At 32.5% G+C, this 16,398-nt stretch overlaps 1 protein-coding gene, 1 long non-coding RNA gene and 1 other non-coding gene across 3 annotated transcripts in view; 2 read left to right on the forward strand and 1 right to left on the reverse strand.

Annotated features, from left to right (window-relative positions):
• Positions 1–16,398, forward strand: part of SPR (G protein-coupled sex peptide receptor) — a 299,361-nt gene that overhangs the window by 280,227 nt on the left and 2,736 nt on the right. The window lies entirely within an intron of this gene.
• The window catches only part of LOC143920823 (uncharacterized), a 239,899-nt gene that overhangs the window by 156,617 nt on the left and 66,884 nt on the right, over positions 1–16,398 (reverse strand). The gene's annotated exons all lie outside the window — the stretch shown is intronic.
• On the forward strand, positions 9,794–9,887 carry LOC143921793 (U6atac minor spliceosomal RNA). Its single transcript, XR_013261465.1, has one exon. It is a non-coding gene; the product is annotated as a U6atac minor spliceosomal RNA (small nuclear RNA).

A 16,398-nucleotide genomic window follows, 5' to 3' on the forward strand; every position in this document is an offset into this window, starting at 1 on the left:
ATGCAAGCGAACAGTCAAAAACATGACTTATCGCTACCACCTTTAAATCATACTTTGGAACGTAGAAATGTATTTTTTTTCGATGTACCCCTTCTCTAAATCATACAAAATCTATTAAAATAAATTTCTTGTAGTTCATTCTAAGAATACCAGAAGTATAGCTATGAAAACCACATAGTTATTACGAAAAAAGTAATAATTGGGGCACTTGCATACCCCAATTTGGTGAGGGAGTGTACCTTAAGACATGTTATAATAAGTGCGTCTCATATTTATTAATTTTTTCAAGAAAATTGTATTCAAAATCTTAAAACTACTAATAAATGATGCCTCATAAGAGTGTTTCACATCCACTTGGTAATTTTTCTGTTAATAACAGTGCATTTATGGAGCGATTGAGTCCATCCCGGAAGCAGATTAGGATGCTTTAAACTTCTCACTGTTGATTTATATAGCTGTCAACTTTTCAAATGATTGCATTTAATTGAAAATGAATCATAAAATGTAGCGAGTAATTTTCCAGGCTTTTTATGGCGTCCGTATATGACGCAATAAGCGAAGTAGACGACCATCCAGAGAATGTTCATCGAGAATGAAGCAAAGTGTTTTCTTCATCAAAATGTCCTTTTACGACGCGTCGTAATGATTCGGAATGAAAGATAGTCATACGTAATTTCACCGTAAAAATATATACATATGTATATGTACATAAATATAAAGATGGATTTCAAAAAGCTCCCGGAAAATGTACATAAATCAAAGGACAGGAAAATGATTTACAATTTGAACACGTTTCATTCGATATAAAACAATTTCTCACACCATAAATTTATATTGTTATTCAGTTATCACTTTTCAGAATAGACTCCACCGATGGAAAATATTTTTTCGGGAACTGCAAGTACCCGTCCATTGTTCTTTCATACTAAAACCGATTTGTTTGGAGTACTGCAGTACTCCAAACAAAATGTTGATTGGCTCGAGATTCGGAGATATGTATGTGTGTTTTTTAAATCGCGCGCTTTTTCTATATCTTGGTGTTGTTCGGTCGATGTCTCAAAATCTGTCAATTTTCTGTTCAAAATGAATATTGGAATCTATAGTCGGGTATTTTATCTTTCATTTGTAGTACTTTTCAACTTTTAAATCTCTCTAAGTAGTCATCCAGTTCAAATCAAAAGTCAAAAGTACGTATTTTCATTTGGGATTTTTTCCCACTATTAATACTATTTTATATTGAGTATTTTGTATTGAAATATGTTTATTGGGATAGTGTTCTGGTCACACTATTTTTTGTTTTCGTTTAAAGTGGTTAATTGGAAGTTTGCTGAATTTTAAATCAGTAAAATTGCGAGCTAAAAGCTCGTACTTGTATTTACACGAATCTGAATTGAATTAATAGGAATAATATATTAAATTGTCTTTAAATGAGAATTAAATAAAATTCCATTTAGAAAATCATATTTCGTGTTTACTGGGCATAGATCTATAAGAAAAGTAATATCTCGCCTCTGAACCATTTTTCGTGTCGAACAGTGTAATAATTAGCCAGCAGTATAGCTCAATGGTAGCGTGTATGTTTAGCACCAAGTTTATATTAGTGGGCTCGATCCGCTATACTGCTGGTTAGATTTGGGGGTATTTGTTACTCCAAATCGATCGTTTCCTATCAGAGATTGCCAATTTTACCGGATCATTGTTGAAACGGTTTCTCAAATTTGGCAAAAAAACATCTTTCCTGTTGTCACAAATCTTCTGTATATATTGTATGTACAATTTGTAAAAATTATGTACAAATCTAAAATCCACAGATGTCTCAATGGATTAATTCTTTAATTAATTGTTATTTCATATTTTTCAGCTTCTGGAAATACAGTGAATTATGTGATAATAAAATGGTGCATTGTTCGTAATTAATTGTCCAGGAAGGCGCATTCGAGTCTTCCTGTCAAGCCTTCCTGGTATATATCTATGTAAATAAAATAAGTCTTAAAATGTCAAAGAATAATAGCCACTCTCCGTGAACTTTTTGTTTTTGTATATACAGAGCTGTAAAATAAATCATTCGGAAACTTTTTATTTGCAAATAATAAAAACAATACGACGACGCTAATATGCGTCATCGTTGTTTTCCGGCCGAATTGAATTTCCCTTATTTTTTTCGGGTCACAAAGATTGACGTCAACGGGCGTGGAAAAAGCTCCAATGCCGATACGCATTCCAATTAAGTCTAACAGATGTTGAGCGAGAGTGAAACATTTATTGGATTGTGCCAGATTAGGTCACGGATCGATAACACCACGCAACTACAAAGAAGATCATTCAATTTCGCTTTTCTTCACTTTCGCGAGAGGAGAAACAAAACGCACGCATTCGGTCAACCCTCAAACTACGGCGCTCGAAGAGTTGGCGAGTGTCCAAGAGACAGCGGGAAGTGCTCCATCAGTTTTTCCTCCCTTCGATACATTATTTTTATTGCGTAACTGCGACAGAATAATCCCTACGTTTATACGACTAATTGCTTTCGAAGAAGTGCCGTGTATATAACGGATGATGAAAGTTTTCCTTAAAACACGTGTTTTGTATGAGCTTTTCAGATCTTTAATATAAATAGCACACAATATCGTTCATATGATTTCCATGTCTCTTTTTTTTATAAACCAGCAGCATGTACTAGTATATATTAGTAGCATATCTTGCTATAGTTAGTGTGGTTATAACAGAGAAATGTTTTACCAATGCTTTGCTTGTGTCAATAATACGCGGTACGTCTCCATAACTACGCTACAACGCACGGTATATAATCAGGGTCATCACATATTCACTATAGAAATTAAAGTTTTATTTTGATATAGATTTATTTACAATTTGAATATTTTATTTTATTTTATTTTATTGTCACAAATCAATACACACTCGCCATTACAGATTTGCTCCAATGTGACGGGTGTACGTTAACGAAATACAGAATACATAAACAATCAGAAATCAGATATACAGTAATACATACATATACAATCAGAATATATAGCATATAACAATTAATCAGAAATAATAATCATAGTGACATCTATGGATTATTTTTAGATTTTTTTTTTTTGTATACAATTTTTATACATACAATAAATACGAAATTATAGAGATGTCGATAGAGATATCTATAGATTTCAGATTACTGTGTATAATTATTACAAATTATACACAGGCAGATTTTGTGACAACAGGATTAGATCTAATACCAATTTTCAGGAACCGTTTCAGCAATGATCAGATAAAATTGGCAAACTCTGATAGAGAAACGATCGATTTGAAGTCACAAAACCCCCAAATCTAACCAGCAGTGGCGAGGACTCGAACCTTTGACCTCAGTGATGCTAAATATATACGCTACCACTAAGCCAAACTGCTGGCTAATATATGGTAGTGATGGGCGTTGGTGGCCAATACGTTTCTTTTCTCGGTTGGCGGATTATTTTTATACACTTTTTTTGTATTTGTCTGTCTTTGGGAACTTTTAATTTAATGCGTAATGTATAGTTTCAACAAAAATATGTATAATACAAAATGAACGATTTTTATATTAATTTAACTTGAATAATTGGTTATTAATATAATTGAGTATTGTGCGCCACCAAGAGAAATGTTTTTATATTTATTTAAAAATAATTTTTACATTTCTCTGGTGTCACCCCTGAAATTTTATGTAGAATGCGGGCGATCGCCATGACACTTTTAAAAACTGTCAAACTACGATTTTAATTGAATAATATGTGTTACTTAAATGATCGATTTACTTATATAAATGTATCCCATGTCGTTTATTGTGTGTTTTTGAATGCATCGTGCAATTTTTAACGATACACTTGCCCATCTTGCCCAGAAGTTTTTTATCGGACATACATACGTCGACCACCAAGCATCAAATACGACTGATGCTAAAATTATTTGAAAAGGTCTGTGGAAATTCCTCACTGGACAACAATATGACATTCTATTATTATAACATTTCTCTGGGTTAAAGTTCGAGTCACACTGGTTGCTGACCTTGGTTTGTGACCAAGTCGATCGTTTCCTATAGTTTCCTGTAATCACCGAGACTCTTCACGAGTGTGTTAGTATGGTTATTAGTGATTCTGTCATAGAATCTACTGGTTAGTTTGTTAGTAATGTCTAGTTTGTTTATATATCATAGAATTTTCTAGTTAGTTAGTTTGTTAATAATGGTATGCAGTTTTTTCAAGTTAGTATACATATATGGGTGTATTATAAATTATTTTTAAAGATTTATTTTATATTATTTGGACCTTGGAAAGGTTAGTATTCGAGGCGTTCACTATTTAGTCACTGAATTCAATATTGAGATACATATATATTCTTCGGTAATTCTGAATACAGCCCTGTATATATATGAAACCCATCATATTTTAATCTGTACACCATTCTGAAACATCATTACGTAGCATCAGTCATCAGAATCTGATAGATCAACATTATGTATTTACATTGCTCAAGCCTGTACGCCAGTATTGAGTATCGTTAGCTATTATTCCAATAGTGAATTGGTAGCACTGAACGGACATAACCCCAATTTATATCTACACATATTATTATACAGCAAATGTATAATAATTTAACCTTTCAAAGCAAATTCTTATCGTTGAGGCGATAAGTTAGTTATTATTATATAAAACACATACACTTATTGTATAAACTTGATAAGACGACTGTTCTCGTTTTGTATGCTGGATGGGTTTACGCACCGCGAAAGTTTATACGGGACGCAAAGGGTTAACAAAAACAAATATGCCTTTGTACTTAATATCGCAAACGTTCGAACGAAGAAGACCAAGAGCAAACATGCAAAGGCAAAATCGGCTTGTTATTTTAATGCGAACATGCGAAAGCACACGTCCCCTAATTCTTATTTCGGTGAAACCCGCATAATCGGGACCGAAATGAACGTATTATGGAAAGCTCGGGTTGATAATGGACACTGTGCGTATAATAAGCATGTACTACCTGTGCTGAAACAGCCCTTGATATTCTTTCATGATCCCATCCTTATATTATATTATTACACCTATTCAAAGTATTGTTAATGTTATATGAATATGTTCATTGTTCCGACGAGCTCTAATGTGGTCGAAAAGTGAATGCGTAGCTTTTCATGCCACCCGCAGAGCCTATCGCGAAAAACTTTTCTACTTATTTTCTTTTTTCTACTTCAAGAAGCCGATTTGATTTATACCTCGGTCTTTTGTTACGGCATTTTAGAACACATAACATTAAATGCACATAAGTCAAATGAGTTCGCATTCAGGTGAAAGAGAAACGAAGCATTTACTTTAGCATTATCTGATATGCTAAGCGGAAGCTGTAGAGCTTTTCAAAACACCTTCACTATCACCTTACCCTATCTACAGATACTATAAATTTAACACTTTTTAAGAATCAGATATATATGTACATGTACGATATAGATTTTTATTTAATTTGTACATAGATATATACCAGAAAGACTTGACAGGAAGACCCAAATGCGCCTTCCTGGACAATTAATTTCAAACAATGCAGCATTTTATTATTACATAAATCACCGTATTTCCAGAAGCTGAAGAACATGAAATAAAAATTAATTACAGAATTAATCCATTGAGACATCTATGGATTTAGATTTTGTACATAATTTTTACAAATCGATACACACAATAAATACAGAAGATTTGTGACAACAGAAAAAATGATTTTTTGCCAATTTTGAGGAATCGCTTCAACAATGATGAGATAAAATTGGTAAACTTTGATAAGAAACGATCGATTTGGAGTCACAAATACCCCCAAATCTAACCAACAGTATGGCGGATCGAACCCACTGATCACTTGGTGCTAAACATTGCAGCATTTTATTATAGAATTATACAAACCTCGATACGCTAAATAATTTAATATTTGCAACAGAAATTGGAAAGGAGAAGGCCATTTACAGGAACCTTTTCAATGAAAATCAGAAAAATTGGCAAACTCTGAAAGTAACCGATCGACCTGAAGTCACAAACTAAGGTCTGGCCAATAGTTACAAGTGGTAATCGAACCATAAAAACTCCGTTCGAAATCAGAATATACTAACCACTAGTCCACGCTGCTGGTTTAATATACTTAAATTTTCGAAAACCCAATATAATAAGACAACACTGTTTTCCTTTATTATAGTCAGAATCTTTTAAAAAACATCTTCAAATATTCAGATAAGAATACTTTACAAATTTGTAAAACCAATATTCACAATAATAATTAAAAATCTTTACATTTTCCATTCAATTTTTATTCCAATTAGCATTTATTAAAATTTTTTCAAAAAAAATGTTTCGTTTTCAATGCTCTACATAAAGAAGAGGGGGATGATATTTTAAGCAACTACCCACCATTGAATAATGAGACAAAGGGTATTAAGCCCCCTCCACGAATTTTCTAGAAAAGCCTTTGAAATTAATTAGTCAGTAAGAGGAACATCAAAGTGCAAATAAATATCTCGAAGAATGCGGCAAAACATTTTATTTTTCCGGTTTACTCGTGTGGGTCGTCCAGTAATTAGTCCGTAAATTAATTAAAAAACCCAAAACCACCCCTCTGCGAGTGCTATCTTCCACCCAGTCCTAAGGCATCATTAATTAAGAATGTGTCCCGCTTTTCTGCTTCTCGGGGCCAAGATAAATGTCAAGGTTTCCCAAATTGAGACCAAGAACATGCTCTTCAATTTTGTAAGCGAGAACTGAAGAGGTTCCCTTTTTTCGCAGTTAAAAGACCAAAAAGTAACACCCTAATTAATTATCGGACGTAAATGTATACGTTTATTGCAAAACTTTTCTCTTCGGTACGCTCGGACCGGTTTTGAAGCTTCGTTGACTTTATAAACATAAAAAATAGCTTAATTGGATTTTCAGAGCTTTGAAAGTCTCGACTACAATGGCCGCCGAAAGTTTGTTTTAAAAACCACAACAACTCCAATTGAAACAAAAGTAGGTTTTCCAAAGCTTAGTTTTAAAATAAGCCACTAAATGTTCTAAATAAAGAAGTACATACACATGTAATTAAGATAATGTTTTTGACACAGTGGTATTGTAAATGAGACTCGATTTACGAGTTGATTTATAATAATATGGTAACCGAAAATACTCGAACTAATATAATAATATATTATATGTGATCCCGATGATGTTTTTTGAGTCCAATTTAACCATATACATGTATATAATTTTTTGATTGAATTTTTTATTAATTTATACATACATAAGTAAAGCTATTTTACTTACTGAATCTTTGAAAATAAGTATGTAAATTTGATACTTATGTTAAAGTTTGATCCTGCTTATTTAAATTTATATAAGAAATATATGGAAAAATTATTCAATACTTTTCTTCTTTGTTTTTATTATTTTTCATTGTTGTTATTATTCTTTAGAAACCTTTTTGTTGTCGATATTATATAAAATATATACACACATACAGACGTTGTAATTCTGTTTTTTTAAATAAACTTTTACTTATTTTACTAGAAAATTTCAATTTTCTGTACATTATACAAATTTATCATACTCTTTAAAGTTAAAACTCGACAAAAGACTTTACAAAATGCAATTGATAGCTAAAAACTCCTCAGTTCCAACTCTTTATATGGAAAAATCTAAACTTTCCACAACACTTGACCAATTTTAATTTCCATATTGAAATTTCAAGTTTCAAATCTTCATCAATAAATAAATATAATCCAGTTTGAACACATTTTCTACCTTTCACACCCAAAAAATTTCACTATATGAGTTATCGTCTATGTGTATAAAGGTTTGTTTATTATTCCGCTATGCAACCTACATATATTTTTACTATCGTTCGTCTAACAACATTTGGACTTTATATCCTACGTTTTAAACCTCTCGTTTTGTCAGATTTTAATTGTATAAGCCACTATAACTTTTCATTTTTTTCACACTACATCTTATAAAATTTGCATTATAGGTTCTCATTATCTCTCATATATATTTTTACTTCACTCATAGGTTATATAATGAATGTTAAAATTTTTATATTATAATGGTGATTCGATATGCTTGTTATGGCCAAATACGTCAAGCTCAACGTCATTATGACATTTGTGAATCTGACATCTCGCTGTATGAACCGGTCGATCTATTTGTTTTGTTTTCAACTCGTTGACATGAGAAGTTTTTGGTTAAAGTATGCATATTAACCGGAGTGAATCTAAAAGCCTAGACCGTCTTTTTGGCTGCATTGTATGTTTGCGTAACATCGCTCATCGCTCAACACATTCGATTTATTATGTATTGTCTTAATTTTATATACAAAATATAGAAGAGGCTTTTTTTCTGTTGAAGAAGCTGGAGGACCGCTCCGTTCCTCACATGCTCCTTCAATGAAATCTTTGACATCCTCGGAAAACGCCACATTTCAAAGGACTCTATCTTGTTCAGGCTTGCCACTAACAGCGTCCACATTTCGCATCCATACTTTTCATGTTACAAAAAACTTTTCATGATACCGAAGGCATTTCTTGCTATTTCAATCCTTCTTATCTCCATTTCGGAAGTAATGTCCGTATTGAGAATGTGTGTGTAGTGTTTAACCTGTTCAATCATTTTTGAACGCGCACTCATGTTTAATGGATTCGTGTTTTCTTTGCATATGACCATTGATTTTGTCTTTTTGATATTAATGAACAGACACCTTTTTGACATGCTTGATCGATTGCGATCAATAACGATTTCACGTCTTCGCCTATTCGTACTCCTATTCGGCTTTCAACTGCCTGGTTGAACACCATTTCCGAATGGGAACAATTTAAAGTTCAATTTTATAAAATAAATGTGCATTTTAAAAATAAATTTAAAAAAAAATTATACATTATAAAAAAATTCTGTACATTACAAAAAAAATTGTGTGCATTTCTAAATGACGGATACAGATTGCATTAGAAACTTTGCTTTGATCATTGAAAAAAATATTTGCTACTTAAAAAGTGGATGAAATGTGTCGGCAACGTTGAGAATATCAAAATACGAACCGACAACGACCAACGCTTCTCTCTACTATTTTAGTCTTCGGCTTGCAACCTTCGACAACTACGACCTTGGCTTCAACTCTACGATCTGACATCATCATTCATATTCATACGCAAACAAAAGTAAACACTTTTGACAGTTGTTTACGAGATTGTTTAATGCACCGAAAATAATGCAAAATTTTAATGCACAACTATTTTTCTCAATGTACAGTCAAATCGATGAATTTCTACTTTTTCGATTTCCATGTCTTCGACCTTCACGACAGCAGATTAATTACAGATTGAAATATAGGAAATATAATTAGAAAATTAGAAAATCTATATATAGTACATACATACATACTAAATATGTATTATATATCTCATTAAATGTAAAATATTTAAATATGATATTATGCGATACAATCTTGCATTTAATATACGCAATAATATGATTGTGTTTAAATATAATAGAGAAAACTTGAGCATCGAGTGACATCTATTGGTATCGAAGTCAAAACATAACATTTATTTCTATATTAAATTAACTTAATGAAAATTAGTGTACATGATAATCGACGATAAATATTTTTAAAAGCATTTTATATAACATTTATAAAAAATATGTATATTATCATAAAAAAAAATAAAAAATGTCTCGGTTCAAATCTTCACTAGCGTCCAAGCGAAAGCGTTAGCGTTTGCTGTATATATACAAAATTGTGACCAACAAAAGTTGTGTCTATTGAAAGGAGAGACGGTTAGCACTCCCCTTGACAAGGATGGAATACATAAAGCCTGGACAGGGCACACTTGTCCAGCAAAATTTTTTTTGACATCTGTCCCCAATTAAAAAATCATAATTACTTTTAAAAATTAAGTTACAATAAGTTTGCCTCCACAATTTTGACACAATTCTCATCAAAAAAAAGAAAGAATATATTCGGTAAATAGTATTACTCAATTATCTCAAAATTAGTACGCCAATATGGAAGTATTTTTTGCGTGAAACATCGGGAGAGTTTGCAAAATGCAATTGAACATTATTGAAATCTGAAAACATGCAATTGAACTTTTTTTTTCTTATACATTTGATTTCCCGGTGCTAGCACTGGGATCCCGGTATTGTAAATTCCCAGCACCGCAATCCCGGTGCTGAAGTAACCTTCCGGGATTGGAAGCGCTGGTATTTAGCCATCATAACCAAAATCAAAACCATGTCAAAATCTTTCTCAGAAAATAATTATGTATTAAATATTTTTATATCATACAAATGAATGCATATCTTTTAATGCGATGGATAAATTTAAAAAATGCATAATGCATATTTTTATTATAAATTTTATTTTTGTGACTGGCAACATTTTAGACATTTCAATACCTGTCAAAAGATACCAAATATATATATATATATATTATTTTGAACATGTTGTCGTTATAAATACTTACATATTTTATATACATACTATCACCATTCATTATAAATGCTAATTATTATTTTTTATTCCGATCGTCCTACATTGTAATTATGACCGTCCTACTTTTTTAATTCTGATCACTTAAAAATTTTATTTTGACCAAAAGGTGATTTAAATTCTGACCATTTAATTTATTACCATATAAAATTGGATAATCTTTACAAGAAGTTTCTGATCAGATTGACTTTCGAAAGTCGCCGTTTCAATATATAAAATTTTCACACATGTAACGCGGCCAAGTGTCTTGAGGATTGTTTATATGGTTTCCATTGTCTTCTGGAAAGCAAAACACGAAAGAAGACAATAGATTTTAAAACTGATATGCATAGATAAGTGCAACCTATTTTGATATTGCCGTTCATCCATATTAGTATTTTCAACAATATGTGGTAGGGGTTTGTGTATTAAATTGCACCTACAACATCCCTTCACTGATCTAAGAATGGTAAAATTTCATATGAGAATCATTGGGAAAGGTTTGCAAGCCAAGTGGACTTATAATTACAACTGAATAACGAAAAATCTCATTTTTTACATACCGGAGCGGTGACCAAATGTATAGAAAAAAAGTATATTTTTAACTTTCAAACTTCGCTAGATAATTAATTATATGTATTTTAAAGTAATAAAAAATCATAATCAATAAAAAAATCTGACTATTGTTTTCAAGACTCAATTTTGACATAGAAATTCTAGATTTTGAGCTAAAGACTGCTAAAGCCAAACATCTGCTTTTTTTAAACGCTTATATTCATAGAAGTAGAATTCTACTTCTATGCTTTTATGTCATAAACGATGAGAAGCTAGCAAAAATCATTGTCAATTATACTTAATACTTTATCATCATTTGACAAATTATTACATTGATATGCAGAAAAATATAATTCAGTTTTGAGCTTACAAATTTTGATAAATTATTTCATAGTATTCAAACTTACATAAGCCATAGACAGTTTTCAAGTGAGGTTGATATAAAAAGATTGCCGTGCAAAATTTTCTAAAAAATGTTTACAAAGCAATGCTGTTTTGTTGCTCAAGCAATGCCAGGCTATTCGGCGATACAAAGAAATCACAAACATCCATACATTTTCATTAATGTTCAATACATATGTATAGATTATAGTTTGCCGAGCCTTTTCTTCGGCCGATAAGAAGGGGCTGATTTTGATTGATGATAATGACGATGATGATGCGAAAGATCCAGCGAGGGATCCTTTAAACGGTACACGAGAATAAACCTACATTGTACATAGATGAAGATTAACATAAATGTACGATGCGTCGACACACGTGTATCGACACGTACCAGAAGCCCAAACGTAACCCTATTGGATACCTTTTAGGGTACGAGTCCCTTAGTGCGGTCCTGTAGTTCGAAATTGGCCATTCTGCACGCGTCCTATCAACCGATAAATATTATACATTTTGCATACGGCGATTGTTGTTGCAATATTTCAAAAGAGCCATGGACGATGTGAAGAGAGGTGGAAAGGTTTGATTTATCTCCGAGACGTTTTCCCTTTTATTCGAAAAATATTGGTGGGATGTAAAAATAATAATAAATAATAAAATATCGCACGATGTCATGGGACCGATGCTGAAATTCCGAACTGACTTTTGTTCCGGTACGTCAAAGACGTCCCTAGTGTGCGTCTTTTTTTGTCGCTTATTATTAATGCTCTTCTTTATCTCTCTCTCTCTCTCTCTCCCCCTATTTGACTCTCGGATGTCCCTGCATGATAAAATATTCATTTGGACATCATGACTTGAGAGCTTTCTTGACGTTCAAAAGGTTAAGACAGGCGCCAGTCACGTAAGTATTCCCAGAAAGTAAAGTAAGTTACAGACGGTTTTTCGACGATTTCACAATCGACTAATAGAATTGCCCGGCGTCGCTCAAGTGGATGAAATTCACAAAAAAATCTCACTTCATAAGCAAAATATCCTTTTGCAAAATCTAATACATATACGGTTGGGATAAAGATGATGGGACTTTCCAATTTGCTCCAATTTAGTTTATTATAACGTTTCAACGTTGAAACGTTTCGTGACACTAACGTCACTATATGCAGTGGTGTAGTCGGGCCAGGTCGGGGCAGGTCGCCGCCCCGGTACTTTGATTGAGAGTAAAATTAAAAAATATTTTGGCTAATATTAATCCATACTCAACACGTTCAATGAAAACACTCATCTTAGAGGTCACACTCTCAGATTTCGAAAAGAAAATCGAATAAATTGATCAGATATTCCTTCTTTTCAAACAGAGTTGTTAAATATTGGAATAGTCTGCCCAACAATGTAGTAAATTCTGAAAACCTTAATATTTTTAAAAACAAGCTAGAAGTCTTTCTAATACTTGAAGATTTTTGTAATTCTTTTCCAATATTTTCTATATATAGATTTTGATTTTATTATCTTTAAATTTCACCAACATATGTAGTATATAGAAATACTCAAATTAAATGCTGTAAGCAGAATTTGAATAAATTTTGCTCAAATTAAATGTTGTAAGCAGAATTTGAATAAATTTTGCTATTTCCACACGAACTTTGCATAAATTGATTGCAAAAATAAGTTTTAAAATTATTAATAAATCGTTAATACTATGCATTTCTTTCCTTGAGTAAAACACTTCTAATTCAGTTTGAAGTTTTTCTTTATCTAGCATTGGATATGATTCAACGGTTAGTAGTAGATCTTTCATTGGCATTTTCTTTCAGTACTTTGAAAAAGTATATCTTTCTTTTATATCTTTAATAATAACATCGCACATATTTTTGGCTTCTATAATATGTGCGATAATATATGCATCACATATTTTTGGCTTCTATTTTTTCTCGTATTTGTATAATGACATTAGTAAAACTTTTTAAGTTTTCTTTAAATGAAAATGCATCGATATTACTAGATTGCATTTGGTTATGAATAATTTCTAGATGCGGCATTAACTTGTGAAAAAGTTCTGACTAAAATAAAAAAATGTATTCAGTAAATTAGTAGAAACTGTTATTGTTTTATCAGTATTTTCGGAAGAATATTTAAGTTCTTGAAAACATTGGCTCAGCTTCTCTTGATTTTTATACCATCTTAAATACTTAGAGTGACGTGTAGAAGGAAGTGTAGAAAGATAGAAAGTGTAAGAGGTTTAGAAAGAAAGACAAAAGGTGCAGAGGAAATGAGGAAAAGTGAGGAGCGTGTCGAGCGCACACAAACGCAACAAGAAATGTGTATAGCACTGTTGGGATTGCAGTACGGACCAAGCTTCTAGCTGCCCCCGCGCCCCTCCTTCGCCCACTCGAGCAATTCCATCGAAAACCGTACTGCACAAAATCATAAACGATGCCTCACTTTCTGATATTAGTACCGCGATGTATGATCATTATTGGATGTATCGGTGTGCAGGCGAGCTTAATACACGCTTAAATAGTATTGATATTTTCATATGATAGACATACATTTACGTATATAATAATATTAAATTTTTCTCAATTTCCTTGGGGGTGCTGCAGTACCGCAGTGCGTATGGACGAGCCGCCACTGCATATACATATATCATATACAGTTATATTACACTTGATAGTTGAGTATAAAGGTGTGTTTCCAAATCCCAGCGACGCAAATATAGTGTCGTGGAAACATCTTTCTTCATTTAATGAACCTTTTTTGCCATGAAACCATTTTTTTTTTCATAATAGACATTGGGGACAATATTTTATAATTTAAATAAAATCCGGGGTACGTTTGTGTGTCTATGTGACACGAAATCACATTTCTGGAACTTGAAAACACCCTTTATAATTCGGTGTCCCAAAATTATAATACTTGTAACATTGTATGTATGTATATAGTAAAAGATATCAAAGACAATGGGTTCGAAAATATATGGCAAATATACTACCAAATCACTGTAAAGGACACTATTAAGCTCTGACAAATTTAAGCACTAAGGGTGACCATTTGAACCTCAAGATTTATAGATTGTATAATATATGACGAAGTCTACTATACGTAGCACATTAACGTCTACGGAAGCTTAGCTGGGTATAATATGACACTATAAATTTAATAGTATAAAAACATCGTTAAATAAGCGCCGATAAGAATAGTGGGGGATGAACTTGTCAAATCGTTATACCCCTGTCGGAAAGTGGGAGGGAAAAATCCGTTCACCTGACCTCTGGGCAGATTTAGAAATTCTCATGAAACCCTTTTCGCAGACTACGCGATAGGTGGGTGTGAAGGGATGCGTACTAGATATGGGGCAGAGGATGAGCCACGATTTTGGGGTATGAGAAGGTAAGAAGGGAGGGCTGGGGGTGGGTGGTGGGAGTTTTAGCTTCGCCTAGGCGAGAAGTTACGATTCGAGCCCACCCAAACCGAATCTATTACCAGGGTCCCTGCGGGAAATCCTTATTGAAACCTCGTGTAAATCTCGCGATACTCTCGAATCGGATATAAAAAGGCTTTGTTTTTATTCCGCGAAAGTGTTTCCTCCAAATCGACCGTAATAAAAAAGAAGCATCCTCCATATACCTTACATATCTACATACATATGTGTGGCGACTTTCTAAAATTCCCTTGGCTTGAAACCACTCTAGTCAATTGAACTAAACACTAAATACTAATTACAAGCTGGGTGTTAGTTTAAATGCGTTCTCACTAATAGCATAGCAGCGATATAAAGGGAAATGTCCTACTCAGAACATTCTTGTCTAAAGTAAAAATTTAACTGGTTTTCAGAAAGTTTTATAGTTTCGGGCGCCTTTGATTGTCGCAAATTCCAAAGACTAACGCCTCGAATAATAACCTTTGCAAGCTCCAAATAATACAAAATAATTTATAATACACCCATATATACTAACTTGAACAAACTGCATGCCATAAATAATATTCCGTTTGTTACTAACATTACTAACAAACTAACCAGTAGATTCTTTGACAGAATCACTGATAACCATACTAACACACTTGTGAAGAGTCTCGGTTATTACAACAAAATTTATATACCCTTCAGGTATAACACACAGGTTACCTAAACGCAATCTGCTTTAGGTCATCGACTTTAGAGAGTCTTCTATTAATATTATGTATTAGATGTATTTTGAGCATTTATAAGAATTGTTAATAGGTTTTTGAGCTCTTTTTCCTATTATGCTGTACATTAACATTATAATAATGTAATACTATGATTACTAACAAAATTAAATTAAAATTGTAAAATAAAAAATGATCAGTAGATCAGTAGCTATTAAAATAGATATAAGATGTACTATGAAGGTAATTTAGTAATAATAAAAAGCATTTAAAAATCAAAATCAAATTCCAAAGACAAATCTTGCAGCACATTGTTAAGCGGACAGAAAAGGGATTTCTAAAATATCTATACAGCTGTTCGTCTTTTATAAAGCTGTGAGCTCACTGATCGCTGATTGGTCGATAAGCACTGATCGCTAATTGGTCAATAAGCACTGGTCGCTGATTGGTCAGTTTTCCCGCCAAATCTACAAGGTGTACAACATCATTTACAATATCTCATTTTCTACTGCAATATGAATGCCTCACAAATCCTCTTTTATTCTTACCAGTTTTACTCAACTTTCATCCAGTGTTCCGTGTGTCTTATGTTCATTTTTGTCCAATATCCAATTGGTCTTGTTTTCTTTTCTTCTGCATTTTCTTATATAGCATTATGATTATACTAGTGTTGTGCACGTTGAAATTTCAACGGATGGTTTTGGTTTTTTTTTTTAATTTCACGGTGTATAATAAGTAAAAACTGTCTACTTATACAGGTACTACTTAGATAGTATATACAGGTTTTTTCTTGATTCGTTATTATATTCGTACATTTTGTTGACAGTGATA

This window comes from Arctopsyche grandis, chromosome 13 (assembly GCF_051622035.1).
Source record: "Arctopsyche grandis isolate Sample6627 chromosome 13, ASM5162203v2, whole genome shotgun sequence".
NCBI classification, from domain to species: domain Eukaryota; kingdom Metazoa; phylum Arthropoda; class Insecta; order Trichoptera; family Hydropsychidae; genus Arctopsyche; species Arctopsyche grandis.